The 18,719-nt window shown below is 35.2% G+C and overlaps 1 protein-coding gene and 1 long non-coding RNA gene across 2 annotated transcripts in view; one reads left to right on the top strand and one right to left on the bottom strand.

The window, feature by feature from the left end:
* LOC135279841 (uncharacterized) overlaps window positions 1-18,719 on the top strand; it is a 418,268-nt gene that overhangs the window by 374,737 nt on the left and 24,812 nt on the right. Inside the window, exons 16-21 of the mRNA XM_064387383.1 lie at window positions 1,609-1,664; window positions 3,604-3,648; window positions 6,702-6,773; window positions 7,498-7,650; window positions 8,943-9,033; window positions 14,022-14,100. The gene's annotated coding sequence lies outside the window, so the exon portion shown is untranslated. The remainder of the gene's footprint in view (window positions 1-1,608; window positions 1,665-3,603; window positions 3,649-6,701; window positions 6,774-7,497; window positions 7,651-8,942; window positions 9,034-14,021; window positions 14,101-18,719) is intronic.
* On the bottom strand, window positions 12,509-13,304 carry LOC135279843 (uncharacterized). Its single transcript, XR_010347017.1, has 2 exons — window positions 12,898-13,304; window positions 12,509-12,790 (listed from the first exon to the last, which is right to left on the bottom strand). It is a non-coding gene; the product is annotated as an uncharacterized LOC135279843 (long non-coding RNA).

Genomic DNA, 18,719 nt, shown 5'->3' with positions numbered 1-18,719 from the left:
CTGAACAGCAGGCATGGGATATGTGGACAGCTTTTTTCCCAGGGAGGCAAAATACTACTTAACAGAATTTAAAAGAGACAACAGATGGGGAGACTGTTTCTCAAAATAATCCTCCCTAATGGACATTGCAGTGACAATCCTGCAGAAAGAAGGAGGAGAAAAAAATCTCTGCAGCATCTGTGAAAGGAAATCCTGGGAAAACAAATAAATTAGGCTCTTTTAAACAGGCAAAGGGCTGCCCGAAGTTATTTACGCTCAACAACGTTTGCTTAGTTACTTCCTTCCATTTTGTTTATGGATGGTTTAACTGAAATTTCAGATGGGTTCTGTCAGATCATATTCCCAGTCCTGGTTCTTTTGCACTATTTCAAAATATGGGCAGAATTTTGTTTAATCAGATGAGGAATTCCTGGCCTCAGGATCCCAAAGGTAATGCCAGCCAAGGTGATGCCATGTGTTTTGCAACTTTTCTCATCCTTATCTTCAATATGGAAAGCAAAATGTTGAGAGAATTCTCCCTTTTCTTGCTTTCAATGCCATCCATATATGCAAATATATCTCGTCACTTCTGTTCTCCTTTTGGCAGTGAATAAACTATTAATATGTAAAACTTCACAGAGTTCTAGTGCATTTCTCAAACTTTTTTTTAGTGTAACTAAATCATATTTTCTCTATTCTATTTATTGATCTGGGCAGTGACTCTTATGCTCCTTTGCATGGTCTAGAGCCTAATCATACTCCTTTTGTTCTGTGATGTAACATCCATTAAAATGGCTCTCTAACATTTGGGTTATGTTTTTATAAGTCGATGTTTTTCTCTTTTTTCACAAATATTTTTCAAAAATCTTGCTATTTTTGGAATTTGCATATTCATTGTTTGATTTGGTCTATTAAATTGTATGGATATAAACATGGATTTTCCCTGTCACAGAATGAGCTCCAGTGCTGCTACCATATCAGCTTAACTAGGAGAATGAAACAGAAAAAAAAAAAAAATAAAGAGTGGGCTGGAAATAGGAATAAGAACAGATGGCCTAAGTTAGCATTTTTAGATATTATATTACATAAAGTGGTAGGAGGGAAACTAAAAAAGGTAAATACCAACCTTTTTAATAGTAGAAGTTTTCTGTTGATACTCTCTCTGTATTGTATGGATATGAAAACTGAAAACCACACTGCTAAATAGTACAAGTTTCAACATTAAACTGGTTAATTTGTTAAATTGGAATTGTAAGGATACCTACAACAATTATGAGTATCTCTGGGGTTTTTAAAGACTTTTGCATTTCTTTGAAAGGAAATATTTATTGTTTTTTGTGATCTGATCTGCACAGCTGATTTGCAAATTAAGTCACAATAATATTCTTCAGAGACACTCTGCCACAATATGTCTTCAAAGGAGTGTCTGCAGTTTCTGGCTTGAAGCTGTCTACCACGCTTCCTGTGTGACTTCTCCAATGCCTGACTCTTTATTTAGGAGCTCAGTTGCCACCCAAACTTTTGTAACATTGCCAAGAAACTTTCAGGTGAATGCTGGCAGCACTTCTGATTTTATTGTGTGAAAAGAAAAGCAGAGTAGACTCACTTGCATATTTTATTGTTTTGCAGAGAAAGGTTGTTCAACATACTGGCTGGGACGAGACAAAAGCTTTTTCTGTTTGTGTGTGAGTATCTGGAACCTGGATACTTCCTCAGGGGATTGTTAAATTGTCATATTAGAACACATATTAGATCACAAATATATATATATAAATATATATATATTTATATATATATATATATATATAAAAGATTAAAGAAAGTAGGTCATGTCTAGAAGTGTAAAGGAGAGTCACAGAGATGCAACGTTTCTGAAAATGATCTGGGGGAGTGATTTATCATCCCATCATTGCTGAGAAAGTGGCAATCCAAAGTCCTGAGGTATTTTGAAGTACTCAGCTTTCAGAGAACAGGTTATGCTATGATCTTTGGAAGTATGCAATGTAGCTTTTAATTTATTTAGGTGTAAGAGGCCTTGAACCTGTAACAGAAATGAATTTTTAAAGCTGTAGTATTTTAATATTAGAGGAGAAATCAGCCATATCTGAGATTTGTCAGAGCACCCTTCCAAACTCACTTAGCAGTGTGATTGCCCAGGATGGGACTGGGAGCAGGACACAAAGAGCTGCTGCTGGTGATGCTGGGGAAGAGCAGGGGCAGCTTGGGCAGCAAGGTTCAAACAGGCACTGGGAGCAAAAGCACAGCCAGAAGCATCAGGAGCCTCCTGCTGACAGCATTTGGGACCCATCCCAGTCACACAGGAGCAGAATGACTGCTGTCAAGAGTCAAAAACATAGGTGTCTCCACCTAAAATCAAAACTCCTTCAAGGTCCTTCAATCCTTTTATGAGTCTGGGAAAATACACAGAAGATATAATTAAGTACAGAAGACAAAGAAATGGTAAAATTAAAAAAAAATTCCATGATAAGCTCAATGATTGAGCATTTTAGTAAATCCTTTAAGGCCCAAACACATTATAAGTTACAACTTTAGATGATAAACTGAGTATTGAAGTCACATGTTCTTCACTAATTTATTAGCTAAGAAACTTTTTCTACTTATTAATTTAAGACATCCTGTCTCTCTGTTCCTGTCTAAAGCAATTTTTAATACAAATATCAAACACATTTCACTGAACCATTTAATTTGGCCACAATGCATCTTTCCAGTAAGATAACACCTGAATAGCTGGTCAGAATTCAGCCATAAGCCTCTTTATGACTGTACCTATTCCATATCAAAGTCAGATAGTATCATTATATTCATGGCTTTGAACAAAGTAATGCTCTTCTACATTATAAAAAGTAATTTTCCTTTACCTTTTGATGTCTTTGCCTTTCCAAGAATTTGTCATTTGCAATGATAGTCAGAATATCATGGGAATCAAAGTTCTTCTGTGATCAGCTCTGTTCATGTGCAATGAGAATGAATGCATAAATTATTTATTTGTGTCATTTTACATTTTGGTTTTGAATTATATTTAATATCATGTTCTTATTATATGTTTCCAATAAGTATTTTCAAATAGAAAATGGGTAATAAAATTATATAATTTCTTAAGATAATATTATTTTAATGCGTGCTGGGAATGAGGCTCATCATTAGCATTTCTTGCTGCCCAAAGAAACCATCTTTTCTTTTAGAAGCTTTGTCTATACCAGGAAAAAAAAATTAAAAATATTTTCCTCTGTGTTTGCTTCTATTTATGCCACTTGTGTAAAGCATAGGCAAACATTGATAAGAGCATGATTCAGATAAAACAAAGATATAAAGGAGTTTATCTAGATTAAGAATATATATTAATATATATTCTTAATATCTATTTTATATAACCTATATAAATGTAATAATTATATATAATCAATATATTGGTTTTTTTGGTAGATACGTTAAGAACTAGAATTAAATACATTATAAAATAAAGCTTTACTGTAGCAGGCTAAAGCCAGAGCCTTGCTTCAGCTGAACCTTGTGTTTCTAAGCTTTAGCACAATAAGAGCAGGATGTTTTAGATTTTCAAGCATTTTTAGGTGTCTTTCACAGTATCCATAATCTTTCTTGTAGACCTTTCATTGGCCTCCTTCCCTATGCACTGAAAGAGGTCTGCTGGTAATTTCAGTGCAAGAGCTATACTTTCACCTGACCTTATAGTGGATTATAATTCTATAATAAATTCTAATTTTCTCCCTATAGCTTTTCCTGAATATTTTACTGTCTCAAGACCAGTCAAGAATCTGTAAAAAGTAGACATCCAGATAAAATCCAGCAGACCATTAATTTTTGGGGGGATTTACCTTGCATCAGAAGCCTCATATGAAGAAAGACTTAGGAAATGAACCTTTCAAAATACACCACTCACTACCTAAATGCAACCAAATTTTTTTATTCTTTGCAACTTTTTTGGAAAGCTTCTCTTTCTATACTCAGTCTCACTTTGTTAGACAATACTGTACCGTAGCATTTAAATATCTCTTCTTTATCAGTGATATCTCAGAGTGATCAAATTTAATCAAATGCTAGATAAATCCATAAAAAATCTGACCATAATGAATTGTTGTAGGAATTAAATGTATTTTCACATCTGGCCTGATTCATTAGCTGTGTGCCATATTTATTTTATTTTCTTTTGACATCGTTTTGTAATACTAAGAGGAGAAATATACACTAATTAAAACATATATATATATTCATATATGTTCAACTATTCTTTTATCTACATGTATTCCCCTCCTAGAAGGCCATAATAATGGTAATGACTTATTTACAGGGAGGCCAATTCAAATTTTTTACAAAATAATTCCTATTTAGGCTGGGCATACAGGAGAAAAACTGAAGTCAAGAGACAATCAATATTTTTCCCATAGCAATTGAATGAACAAAATAACACTATCTATTAAATATAACTGGTTTTGATTTAAATGTTCCCATAAACTTTGTTCAGGCTCTGCTGAGCCTGCAATATATGTTAATCCTATCAGAAGGAGAAAAACACTTGTGGAAATACAATAAACAAGCCTTAAGGCAAGGTGAAGAATCTACAATTTTATTATTGATCCAGCACTGGGTCTGGGAAGAAAAAGAGTTGGTCAGGTATCATCCATAGAGTCCCCATTTGAATTTCCTTAGCTATTGTAGGTGTATTTTTCTTTTTGAAGAGAGTGTCTCACTTCCGTAGACCATTCATATCATGTTATTAAAATAATATTCAAAGTTATTTTATATGCTTTTCTATAGTTTAGGAACCATACACTCTATTCTTTAATCTTAGTAAAGTTTATTCCCTTTGATTGGATAGGCATTGCAAGAAAACTGGTGAAATAAAACTGGGTAATATTTGGTTCCTGTGGTTCTATAAACTTTTAAAACTTCTTGCTGTGTGCAAATCCATCACCCACCTGCTAGAGTCACAAATTTCTCTTGTGCCAGATCAACTCCAGTCGTGTTAAAGGGTTTGTAACACAGTGATAACAAATGTGCAGCTCTATATCTGTTGTTTGATGATCAGGCCACACCAGCAAGAAAAGTGAGACTGATGTATTGAGTCTTTACATATTGTTGATATCAATAGGACCACACTGGATACATTTTTCTTCTCCAGTTGCTTTTGAGTTCCTACTTGCATTTTAGTTTTATTTTCACTCTTGTATTTTTTATTTCCCTTGGTAATAATTCAGGTTTGTTAGAAATAGCTTCTTTTCTGCTATTTTGTAGAGCTATTTTCAATAGTGAAAACAAGGGAGATGTGAATTAACTACAAGGATTTTTCATTTTGGACAACTATAATGGAACTTAGCAATAACACAATTTTTTCCCATGATTACTTACCATTCTCACATGAACTCCATTAGCAATTACAATACCAATGACTGATTCTGTGCAGGAGGGTAAGAATGGAAACTTTCAAACATTTCAAAGTACACTGAATCGCAATTTAAAAAAAATTAGTAATGTGAATAAATTTGTATTGTGAATAAACTTATAATAAATAAACTTTTTTGTGAATGGGAAGAGAAATATGCTACAGAAATTTTCACGACAAGTCATAAGCTTCAAGAAAAATAATTCGTACCTATTGCTAGGATTTTAAGCATCAGAATACTTTATGAGCCAAATCTAAATCAATATCAACATGAAACCTTCACAATGAGTACAAGGGAACATGTGAGTTGATATAAAACATTCATCTGTTAAATCATTTACAGTACTTTTTTTCCCTGTTCATCTATCCTACTTTCACATTATGCTTATGGGTTTTTTTAAACATTAATGAATGGAGAGCACCTTTGTATACAGGTTTTTTTACTCAAACTGCATAAAAAATTATGGTTTCAGTTCAGCTATCTAACAGAAAAGAAAATGTGAATTAGTGCAAACCTTCATATAACCCAAATGTTTCCTTTTTTTTTTTTTGATTATCCAACACTTGAAGCAAGGCAACAATTCACAAATTGCCAAAAGCACAGGGAAGACCCTTCTGTTTTCTTGGGGCAAAAAAAAAAAAGGACAAAAATTTTTAAAAATTTACAAAGAGGATCTATAGGACCTCAGCCTATGACTCCCCCAGAATCCTTCTGTCCAGCACATTGCGGGGTACAGAGAGAAAGATGCTCACCATCTCCCCTGTGTTACGTTACTGATTGTGGAACATTCTTTTAAACAAGGAAGAACTGAGGAAGAACAGATCTGTAGTGTTGCCATAAGGTCTTTGTTTCTAATCCCCATTCCAAACCAGATAAAACTAGAAAAAATAATATTACTTCATCTACCTCCACAAAAGGATCTGGTAAACACCAGTTTATTATAATTAATATTAATCAATATAAACAAAGATGCTGTTACACCAAAATATTAAGGAGGCAATATAAAATAGGGAGATAATTTGGGTTACCTCTTCTGCCACCAACTTTGTGTGTCTCATTTCCCTCTCTGTAAAGACAGTTAAAAATCACATGTGATTTTCTGTTTTTTCAAAGTATACTATAAGATCTCAGAATGAATATTCAGTTCATTATATACTTGTGAACTACATGTGCCAGTTCTGTTCTCTGTTGTGAGTCCTGTTGCAGCAGAGATAAATTAAATAGCAGGAATTTAAATCAGATTAGGCTTATAAATGCCACAGAAATCTTTGTTAACCATTTGAGTTTTCCTCCTGTGCATAGGATCACCCTGGCTCTCCCTTAAGCTCAAAACCAAGCTGGATGCTGTTAATAACACAGACATCATGACAGGAGGTACTGTATGCAGCTTTGCCACTTATAATCAAACCACCATTTCCTCTGTCAGTTTGGTTGCATTATTAAGTGACACTTAAAAGTAATTTTGATGATTAAATGAGCTGTTCTTCACAACAAGCACGTAATTTTCTTTTTTCCATGAAGCTTACAAATCAAGACATAATATTCTGCACTTGGCACATCTATGTCAGGTGTAAGAAAATTGGTCTGGAGTTTTACTTCCTTCTTTACCTGCTAAGAAGATGTTTCCATCACTTGTAGTATGTGTTTCTCTGTGGTTTTATTTCCTACAGAGGAATGATTTTGCTCACAGAGGGAATTCTGACAATAACTGAATTGCAATTATTTTTGCAATTCAGACCGGAAGAAAATGAAGGTGAATGTGCTGTGAAAGTTTGTGATATTGGTTCCTTTTGGAGTTATCAACCATAATTGTGATATCAGGTATCTAAATTTTAAAAAAATTATTCTAAAAGCCTCATGTGAGCAAACACTAGCATTAATATTTTCATTCAGGTCTCAGACTCAGATGTTTCTCACACTAAATTAAATGCCATTCAGCGTAAGAAAAGTCTATCTTGTTACCCCTCTTGTTCAATCTGATTGAAGATCTTAAGGAAACATAGGAAGCAATTAATATTATGCTACCTCTAATAAATCTTTGTATTACTAATTTTAATTAAACACAAAATATATGGTCTCTTAACCCTCATCATAACAGGCATGTGTGAGAAATAGCAGCAACTCAGACTATGAAGGACATTTCAAGCACAAATTTATTTGTTTTCCTCTGATGCAAGAGAGTTGAATTTTACCTCTGCAAATAAACAGCTGTAGCTCCTTCAGTGATAAATTCTCTTTATTAATTTGACAGGTAAGATTTAATCATAGAAGGAAGGAAACCAGACGTGTTTTATTAGCAGAGAACAGAGAACAGCTTCATCTGTGTCCATTTTATATTATTTGAGCACTATATTCTGTGTTTTGTATGGGTTTTGTTGTATGGTTTTATTTAGTTCTTTGCTGAAAAGGCTGGAATTTCTGGTTTTATAAAAAGTTATTTCACATTCTCAAGGAGCCTCACACTGGAACACATGGAAGAAAATTCTGGCCTTGTTTGCCCTAGCAGGAGTTTGACTTTGATGACATTTGTTGCCCCTTTTCTCCATGTCTGGCACACCAGTCCCATCTTACAGGACCATTTACAAAGGCAGTTTGATCATGACACAGAACTAACTCCCAGTACCTGCAGCAGGTGGCCAGAGAGTTTCCAGCCCATCAGCTCCTGCATCCTCCAGGGCAGAAGGGTGAGATGCTGCCCTGTGGGTCTGTGCTCACACTGCAGGGTGGCTGAGCAAAGGGACCAGCAGGCTGGGAGTGGAGCAGTCCTAGCCCAGTACAGCCATGAGGAATTCCAGCTGTACCGAGTCAAAGGCTTACACAAACTGCAGCAGTGCAGCCAGCCTGAGTATAAAGTGAAAAAAATGTATGTCATGCTGTAAATACATAAAATTTGATGAATTTAAGAAAACAAGTGATGTATTCAATTTATCAGTGAGATTTTGCTTTTACATCATGTAATCCTGAATTATGCATTAGTCTGAATATTTTTACTCCTGTTTATACATTTCAATTACAATATGTTTGTATTTCTGCTGCTTACTCAAGCTTTGTTGCTTTTTGCCTTAAAGTCTATTTAATTTTATTTTTAGTAATGCAATTCAACACAAGCTTTTGGAAAACTCCAAAAATTATGGAAGGAATTTCTAAAATGACAAGTACTGTCATACTCATCAAAGAAAATTTCTATCAATTCTAAGTGCTTTATTATATCTGTGTCTTCAGAACTGACTAGTCAATATCTGAATTCATCAGATCTTTTAAAAATTAGAGAAACATATACTTATTAAAAATTCTGTTCTGTTGGCTGAAAACATAGTATTATTGTTCAAATGTCTGCAGCAGTCTGTTACTTGATTGTTCTTTTTGTAGCTCAATTTCAATTTTAGATTATGTTTAAAATTATCTGCTGTATTCTTGGTATCAACTGCCAAGCACATGATATTCTGGAAAGCTGAAACTGCTAAACTGCTTATACATATTTTTTTTCCTAAATGTTATACCTAATTTTAGCAATGTTAACATTGTCATCTTGCATTTATATAGGGGCATATACATCATGACCTGCAAATAATGTATCAGCAAAGGGTTTTCCCTCCTACAGGCTTCTATTCCAAATGCTTCATGAAATCAGAAGGTATGTAAAAGTTATTCTGAGCCACTAGCCCACCTACAGCATGTCACTGTGGATTGCTGAAAAGTACTATTTAAAAAAATGAATTTAAGATGGTGAAGAAGATAGGAGCTGTTACATTTGTTGTGACGGAATTTGTAAGATGTTCAGTTTTATGTGTCAGTTAAATGCAAAAGAAATCAAGGATGTCATATTTCAATCCACAGCTTCCCCAAAGTAGTTTCATGAGTTATTACATTGCCAGCTGCCAGATGGTCAGTGACTTATCTGAGGGCTCAGATAATTTATTGACAATGGCATTCATTCATTTCCATCAAATTTTTATTTAGGAACAACATGTGGTTTTTCTGTCTTACTCTTTTTCTTCTTATGGAGTGAGTGAGGAAATGAAAAAATTATGGATGTCCTTCTTGCTTTGCCTTGTCCTCTGGGAAAGGGGTAGATTGAGCTGATTCATGGGGGTAGTTTGAGCTTCTTCTGGATGACACCACAGGATTCCTTAAATACACAATGGCTTTCCAGTTTTGAGTCATTAGGAGATGTCTAGCTGAGAGTATGGAAAAGACTTGAGCTGGACCAGCTGGTACAGAATTCAACAGCACATCATTCAGTGTGTATGGACAAGATCCCACATTTGCAGTTCAATAAGGAAAACATTCTTATTTGCAAGGACAGTTACAGTGTCCAGGTGATCATGTGAAGGATGGAGGGGACAAAGAGGCTTTATTTGACAACTGACCTTATTTTTCCCTTCTGCCAACTTCCCCTTTTTTTCCTAATATCACAGCTCTTGTTGTTGAAAGTGTTTTGATTCCTAAGTATGGGACCAGCACTAGTCTGCAGACGCTAGAGGTCTGACACAATGGTGTAGTAAAAGGTGGCAGTTTGGAAATTTTACATAGGTGAGATTTGAAATCCTGGACTATGGATAAGCTTTGAAGACTTGTGTATAGCTGTGACAGAACTGGCAAAACTACTTAACTTTAATTGCTTCAGAGTTTACTCACAAGTTCTTTCTTAAAAATCCCACTCTACAGTAATAAACAAGAGAAGTATTCTACCTGAATACCCTGAGGTATTGTATTCCTTTAACTGGAGGGTTTGAAACAGAAATAGGAATTATTTTTACAATGCTCTGAGGCATGTCCAGCCTACAGAAAGTGTAATTTCATCATACCCTACATAGGTTTTCTCTCTCTCTGCAATGTCCTTGTTGCCTGGATAACTTGCCCAGCTGTACTGCACTCACATGATTTTTCTGGAACTTGGGAGGTGATGTACAAGGAAGGCAAATGTAGCTTTTGGTAATGGTCTTTAAATTGCAGACAGTTTCTATTAACTGCTTGTTTTAGGATTCCACTGGGTAAATAATAATTCTTTTTCTCATTAAGAGGAGGAGGGGGGGGGGGAAAAAGAAAATGCTAAAATGGTATTATCAGGATTTAAAAAAAAAAAAAGCAGCTAACAGAATAAAAAGGAAGGCTGAATAGTCAAGGGATAAGAGATAAGCTATATTAATGAGGAAGGTGAACCTGATTGATTTAGAGCCATTATTTAGAGCTGGGGTGGAAGGAAAATTAGAAATAGACCCTATTTTTATATCAATGCATAATAACCTCAATGAACAAAGTGATGCACTAGAAGTTAGGAAATCCAAGACTTTGAGGCACTTCAAGCTCTTAAAGCCTGGTAAAGACATTTCAGAGCATGCTTTCTTCCTGTTAAGGCAGAACCTGTTTTTTGTTATGCACTACTTTGGATTTGAGATTAAAATTTGACCCTAGGTCCCAAGTACTAATGGAACATGGAAAAAAAAAAGAACTGAGAAAGTAACTATCTGCAACCTTCACTGGGGCTCCAAAACTGTAATAAATTGTGTGTCTGAATGGGATGTACTGTCTGTCACAGGAAAAATGGGATATTTTTGAGTGTAAATCCATATTAATGGAGATACCATCATCTGGTAGTCTATTAATCTGTTGAAATCAATAGGAGCTAGACAACAGACTGGGTTTTGGTGCCTATGTGTTGCCTTCAGTCACCAGCAAGTCAATAACAGAGAATGCAGTTGAGATCAGGCTCCTAAAGAAACAAACTGGTATCCTGACTGTCATCCCCTTCCTCTGAATTCTAAACAGTGGCACTGGAGGGAAGCAGCATGAAAGAGAGATGCTACACACTGTTAGTACAGAGACAACCTCTAAGTATTCAAGTGTGGTGGTTTATTTATTTTAGAGCCTGTTACTTGCTTCAGTGGGGCTGTCATTCCCTGGGACTCCTGTTGACCTTGCACACATGGCAGCAAGGGTGAGAAACCTGCTTATGCTCTAGAAATTAAATCCTTCCTTAGCACAATCCAGAACAAAATGAAAAGTGGAATGGTTGAATTTGAGGAGCTCCATTGAATATTTAATATCTTGAATACAAGTAACCAGAAGAAGAATCCTGCAACCTTGACTTTAATAGAAAAAGATAAGAGGGAAAAATGAGCTGGCTCTAAAATTATTTTTCTAAGGGCAGGGGGCATAAATGAAAATGGTAGGGTGTTCCACAGCAATATCCCATCCTGTGTGACAGTATTTTTCCTAAGGTTAACAGGCACATACCATTCTTTAGATATGTGATTCGTGGGACACACTGATAATGCTAATCTATCATATAAAAGGGAAAAAATATTAAGTTATTGAAATGAATGAAGAAAAATAAGTTTTAAAAAAATCAGCTCAGAATGATATATTAATGTACCATTCTGTTTAATTTGTATTCTAGTACTGGTCTTAGAAAAGCACTCTGCCAGTTTGGGGTATTTAGTGTAATATTTAATTTAAAGCTGTGATTGAATTCTGGAAAATCTAACAAGCATTTAGCTTCATTTATTAATATCTAAAGATGCAGTATTCATCATCAGTGATTTTGATTAATGTTCCCCTTCAGCAACGATACACAACAGTGAGGTGACCTTGATGAGAGAACATTCCATGCTATTAAATAATAGACATCCAAAAGATTATTTTGATTCTTGTCCCTGATTCATTCATTCCTTTGGCAAAAGTTGTTCTTGGTAGAATAAAGCCATGCATGCAATAAGACAATTCTTTAAATTTTAATTCATTTTTCTTTAACTTTTAAAGTGAAGTTTAGCTTCCTTTGGGGTCCATCATCAGTAGATATTAAAGGTCACTTGCTGATGATTTTTTTTTCAGTGACTGGCTTATGCTTGGAATTTTTCTTGTATTTTCCAGATAATTCTCATAATACATAACCATAAACTTGAACTTATTAATTAAATACTACATATTTATAAGACAAGTTGCATAAGTGCTCCTCTAGGATAATTTGGATGTAATTATTCACTGAACTTAATGAAAAGACTTGGGGGAAAAATATTTTCACCTGCCACTTAGTATGGAAACAATCCAAAGGTAGGGAAAAGTTCAAAAAGACTGATAAATAAGAAATATATTTTTATGGATATGTATTTGATTTAATAAATAATGTTTAATAATACAGAACTTTAAGGAGGGGTAAATTATTAAGTATTATAAGAAGAAAATAATTTTTCTTGAAAATTTATACTTTAACGTTTTACAATTTCAACACAGGGTCAGTTCCAGTTGTGAATAGTATGGGACAAGTCAAGATTAGTTATGATTGCTGTGACAGTCACATGGAAGAGAGAAATCTTATTCTGGACACAAATACATTGGGCATAACATTCCTCTTTGAGTGGAGTCTTCTGCATCCGAGTCCTTTGAAAGACCTGCAATAACAATACCACAAATGTATCACCCCCTCCTTCTCACTGAATTATAAGGTCAATATAAGATAAATATGAGCTGTTTTTTCTTATAAGCTCCTGAGAAGTACCTTTCATTAGTATCACTTGTCAGCAGTTAGCTGCACATCAGTCCTTGCATTTGCTGATGGCTCAAGTGATCATGCACCACGTGAGGGGAAGTTCTTTGGAAAGTGCACTAAATGTATATTTATGTTCAGACTTCTAAATACCTTTGAAATACAGCCTCTGGTCTTTTGCAACAAAACTAATTTTTGTAGAGGTTTGGTTTATAGGAATACTTGTGGGAAAGGCAGAGACTCTCTCCTAAGGAGTCGTTTGTATTCAGGAGGTCACATCTGCAGATGGTTGGTTGTGTCCTCAGTGAGAGTGGGCTCAGGTGTGGGCACTTTGGTGAACCACCAGAGTCTATAAAAGACTGGTACCAGAGAAAAGGGGTTGAAGATATGTGAAAAAAAAATGTTTGAAATACTCTTTCAGATATCTCTTAATTCTAAGAGATGTAGATGTAATCTACTGTGACTTCTTTTGCTCCTCCAACTTCATATGACGGCATTCAGAGTATATCCAAATGCCCAGTTTCCCTCAGCCTTGGGACATGGAGGCTGTTCAGGTCAGAATGCTCTTTTATAGCAAGTCTTTGCTCAGGAATGAATGTCCAGTTGGGTAATAATGGATAACAAATTCTTCTGTAATTATTTAAAATTCTTTTCTCTTTAAACTTGTGACTAAAAAGCTTAAGACCAAAGCAGCTAAACTTTAGCATCAAGATAGTAAATCAGAGGATGCTTAGAGAGGAAAATCATGTTGGAGAATTCCTTATCCCTTGGTTGAAAACACAATTGCCAAACATTCTTGCTAAAGAGAAGGAAAATAGAAAAATATCATAGAAACCAATGCAAATTTATGATGTTACTTCAGGGATTTAACAGCACAATTTTGTAGGCACACAGTTTGTGTGATTGGGATGGGACTGGCCCAGCCCCATGCCCAGTGGCTCAGCTGTGAGCAGCAGGTGAGCAGCACTGACAGCAATGAGCCATGGAGTGCCCAGGGGCACTGACCAACCACCAAAGGGAGCAGAGGCACACAGGGGCAGGGCATGAGCAGGAAGGGGTAAAAAGTTAGGCTGGAGAACAAGAGGGGCAAACATTTGCAGTGTTCTGAATTGGCATGGTGTTACTCTGTGTGGCAGATTCTTGGGGCCTTCTGAAATGGTATGGGGATACTCTGTGGATTGTGGCCATCTCAACTGCGACACAATTCAACGCAAAGTAAGAAAAATTTTACTTCTGACTTTTACAGGTGATTCATTTTCCATGCTTGGTTTTAAATATCTTTTGTTCTCTCTATAAGAATAGTGATTTCTAATCTTATCAACCTTTGCAGGTTTGGTGAAATGCATTATATTGTAAATCCTTTTTCTTCTACTTAAAAAAAAAATTACAGAAAAAAACAAGTTTGCTGCAGATTTAAGAATCCCTTGAACTCTACTAGTGTCTGTAAACAGTCTAGCACTGGTGCTGTGTCTGTTATGCTGACTACCCTGAAGCCACCCAAATTTATGAATGTTGAAGTCAATCTGTAATTTTGCTGTCACTCTTAATGTAAACACCATGGGCGAGATTTTCTTTTTAACCAACACCGTTCCTGCTCCCTTCCTATAATTGCACTCCCTTTCAAGTATGTCTTATTTGAGGGTAGGTATCTCACTAAGACATGATTAGAGTCCAGCTTTTTCACTGCCACAAGCTCTAAAATTGTCTGCTTGAAGGACATATATGAGATTTTTCACTGTCATAACTTATATACATAGAAAACTTAAATAATTTTCTGTACAACACAAACTAACTATCTTATTAAAGAAAATATGAGAAAAAACCAAATTTAGAAAATATATCTTCTGATGAGTAGGTAATTTTTGAGTTTTGTAAATTATGTAGATTTGGAAACCATAGTAATGGAAAACTTGGTTTCCATATAATGCTAATCATGGCTGTCTTCAAAATTTGTAGAACTGCACCTGTTTTCCTTTTTGTCTGCTTTCTGCCCATGGTTTTGCTATCACTCTTAATTTCTTTCTCTGGATCCATATGATCCTTTCTGGACTCTGCAGTGAGATTTGTGTCTCCAAGTTCCACAGTGTCCTGGAATTACACTTTCTAAAGCTTTGTGTTGCTGTCAGAGTTAAGTTTAGGATGAGGGAAATTCAAAATAATACAGGCAAGGTCAGCAAATTCCTACTGATCCATCACTGCTGTGTAAGGCTAGTAGTGGCTGAGGCAGATACAACTCAGCTGCATCTGATCTGATCCCATTCCTCTCCTTTAGGTTCATAAAGGATTATGTTGTGCTACTAGAACACCTAACATTCCTTTTGCAAAACTATCTCAGTGTCTAAAGAAGTCTATATTCATGTTTAAGAATGAGATCAGCATTTTGCAACCTAATTCAAATAGGCTTGCTCTAAGATTGTGACAAAAGGGATTGCTGGGAGATTTCTGTTTTTGTGTGGGTTTAGAGTATTCTTTTTTTTTTTTTTTCATAATGGGCTTCAATTGTTCATAGGAATTTCTTGAAGTATTAATGATTTATCTTTTATTTTGGCTTAACTTGGCAGTTGAATTTACCAACATTGTTTTTAAAGGAAGAAAAAAAAGAACTCTTAGGGTGTAAAAATATTTTTCAAGGGATTAATTGTTCCAGCAGATTTTCATGAAAACTGGTTCTTGAGTTCTCCTCTAACTTGAAAAATGAAACCTTTCTACTGAATGCTGAGATTTTCATATGGGATTTTTTTAAGGAATGTGAAGGCACTAAATGAGTATATGTTAATACCCTCTGTGAATATCCCTTTGGGTGAACAAAATTGGAAAATGTTTTTGAAAGCCTGGCCTGCCACTGTCATTCCCATTCCCATTTAATTTGCAGTGTATTTCCCTTTGGCCATGTCCCTTCACTTCTACTTGAAGACAAACACTTCACAGAATAATCAGACAATTATTTATTGTAGATGTTTAGGATTAGTGAAATGTTTTGAAATAATTAGTTTGAAGGTTTCTGTGTATTTCTCATGTACATGTCTGCTTATCTTATATAGGTGTTAAGTACCTTGTACACACATCTGCAAGAATAAATGTTGATATTATGAATGTTCACACAGGGACTGATGATGCATTTTACATCACTGTTTCCTGTAAAAGCACAGCATAAAATGTTTAATGTCACAAAAGAAGGTCAAGTGAATGCCTTAATTAGACTTTTTGCAGAAATTGGGTGATCTGGCTTGGAATCAGTGTCATTCAGTAATAATTAAAGAGTGTGGAAAAATGAAGTCGCTTGGTAAGAAGCAACTTGTCTCATAGTCAGCATAAGTAAGCACCCCTTTAGTAAAGAAGTGTTAGAGAAAAATTTATATTTGTTTCTGGTTTTCCAGATCTAAAAATGCATTATACTATTTGTCATTGTCATCTTTTCTTGACCTTTGATCTGCTGCCACTCATTTCCTCAACATCTTTTTCACATTTCCCAGAGTTGTTGTTATTTTATTTTCTAGCTTCAGGCCAGATTTATGGAGGTTCTTATTTACAAGCACAGATGTTTCAACCCACCTCTAGAATGACAGTGTGACATGATTCCACCTGTTCAATGGAAAATCATGGCATGTTTTTCTGACTTGTCCTCACGCACAACTCTATCTCATCTTTAGACAAAGACATACATGTTTTCCTTTTGCTGTCTCCTTTCTCAAAGACAGCAGCTCTTTGATTTGTCTTCTGTGCATCACTGTTTTGCTCAGGCTTTTATCAAGGCATTTGCATCTAGGTTGTTATGATGATCACGAGCCAAGATCTGTTTGATAGGCTTTCTTATCTCTGCAATCAGTAAGGCTTTTCTCCAGTTTCTTCTTCTGGCCTCTAGTTGCTGTAATTTACATTACTGTTGGCCTAAAGCATTTTATGGAGTTGTCCAGAATACCACTGTGAAAAGTAATTTGCCTCACAAATGCTTTTCCTTACTCTGTGACTTTATTGATGTGCTTTTCCTTACCTCTCACATCAAACACAATCTTATCTGTTATTTTATTTTACAGACATCTTGTCCATAAGCAGTCAGTCAGAACCAAGAGATCAGTCATCACATCCTACACTTGTGATGTCAGCCTCTAATCTACATGTTCAAGCAAAGAAATGCTCTATTGGTTGTTGGGTGTGATCATATTTGCACAAGTACATCAGACAGACCTTTCTGGGGATCTCATGCCCTTAAGCTCAGATTTTCTTTTTTTTTCTTTTTTTTTTCATAGAACGGTGGTGACAGGCTTATCTGTCATATATCCATTTAAAAATTTTACCAGATCAACTCTGAGGTATGAAAACTTTTGTAAAGTAGGCTGTCATGGCTAAATATTCTGAATTTAGTTCAGAAAATGGTTAACAGGTATGGTTTTCTAAAATATTGTGGCTACTGATGAAGTTACAGTGTAATATTATCTCATTGTTAGTTTGTCTTCCAGCTTTTCACTCTCAGACCCCTGAAATATGATGCATAGTTATGTTAAGTTTGTTTAAATTACATTTCAGAACAACCATCTCCACCTTTGCTCTTTGAGACAAGAATTGTCTTAATATTTCCAGTTAGTTGCCTAATTGTTTTACACTAGACCACTGTGGAGGTTCTCAGGATACTATATTTTACCATTTTTTTCAAAAGCTTCTAATTGTTGAGAGGCAGCAGTGGATCCCTGTCCTCTTCTTCTGAATGGTTTTTGGTAAATCAAAGCACTGCTATGCAAATGTCCCTCTGACTGGAGCTTTTATTCCATGGTACTTGACAATGGCACTACATAAACTATTTACCAGCAGAGTCACGGCCCTGATGGCAGAAATGACTGGGCTGTTCTTTAAGCTTGACTCACAGGATACAATCTCCCATTAGATTTCTCTTTGTGAAGCATTTATTTAATTAATGACAACAGTGTCTCAGAAAAATACCAAGCATAAAATTGCTCTGGGTTTTCAGAAGAACAGTAAAAAAAATATAACAGTCAAGAAGAAAAATAGCACCTAGGTAATGCCTTTGTCTCATAACTTGTCATATAAGAAATGCTCAGATTATGGAATTATATTAATATATATGTCTAGCCAATATATTTGGAGTTTTTAAACTGAGACATTGGAAAGTTAAAATGAACATTGTTGTTATTTACTTGTATTAAGTAACAAAACCTTATGGCTTCATTAAACTTCATTAAAATTTTACTTTGAACCAACAGGAGTAAATTAACTCACTATGAGGGTTAGAGTTTAAATCATTCTTTGTCTTGTTAGCCTAATACTTGTTGCCCTTTGGAAAGGGTTGAGTTTTATTGTTTTTCAAATTTTTGTATGTATTCTGCAGAGTTGTTTATAGGTATTTGAGATAAATTATGAGAACTCTTGCATTTGAAATTAGACCTTCAGTATTGCAGACTTTGTTTTTTACAAATTCCTTGAGGTAAATGTCACTTTCTCTTTAGTCTGCAGAAGATGAAGAAATGTGCTTAAAATTTCTTTTTAAATGGTGTAAATATGGTGAAGAAAAAAAATATCCCACAACTTTCTTACTATAAACCCATATGTTCATCAGAAAAAAGAACAATATAGTCAGAGATTGGGAGAAGCTGTTGACATAAATTTTGCCCTCTATCACATTCCTTTTTGAAATAAAGCATTGAGAATTGTGAGCTCTGTGGAGGTTTTGTATAATAGAGCAGATGGCAGGAGCTGAAGAGGGTGAAAGCTGCTGAGAGACACTTGATCTAATTCTTCATTCCCCAGCTTAGCCTGTAGATCTTTCCCAGTAACTGTGCAAGACATCAGTTTGAGTTGGTGTGGAAGGGCTGCTGGCAAGA

The sequence above is a fragment of the Passer domesticus genome, chromosome 13 (genome assembly GCF_036417665.1).
Source record: "Passer domesticus isolate bPasDom1 chromosome 13, bPasDom1.hap1, whole genome shotgun sequence".
NCBI lineage: Eukaryota > Metazoa > Chordata > Aves > Passeriformes > Passeridae > Passer > Passer domesticus.
Note: the sequence above shows the minus strand (reverse complement) of the source record. Positions and strands in the feature narration are given on the sequence as shown.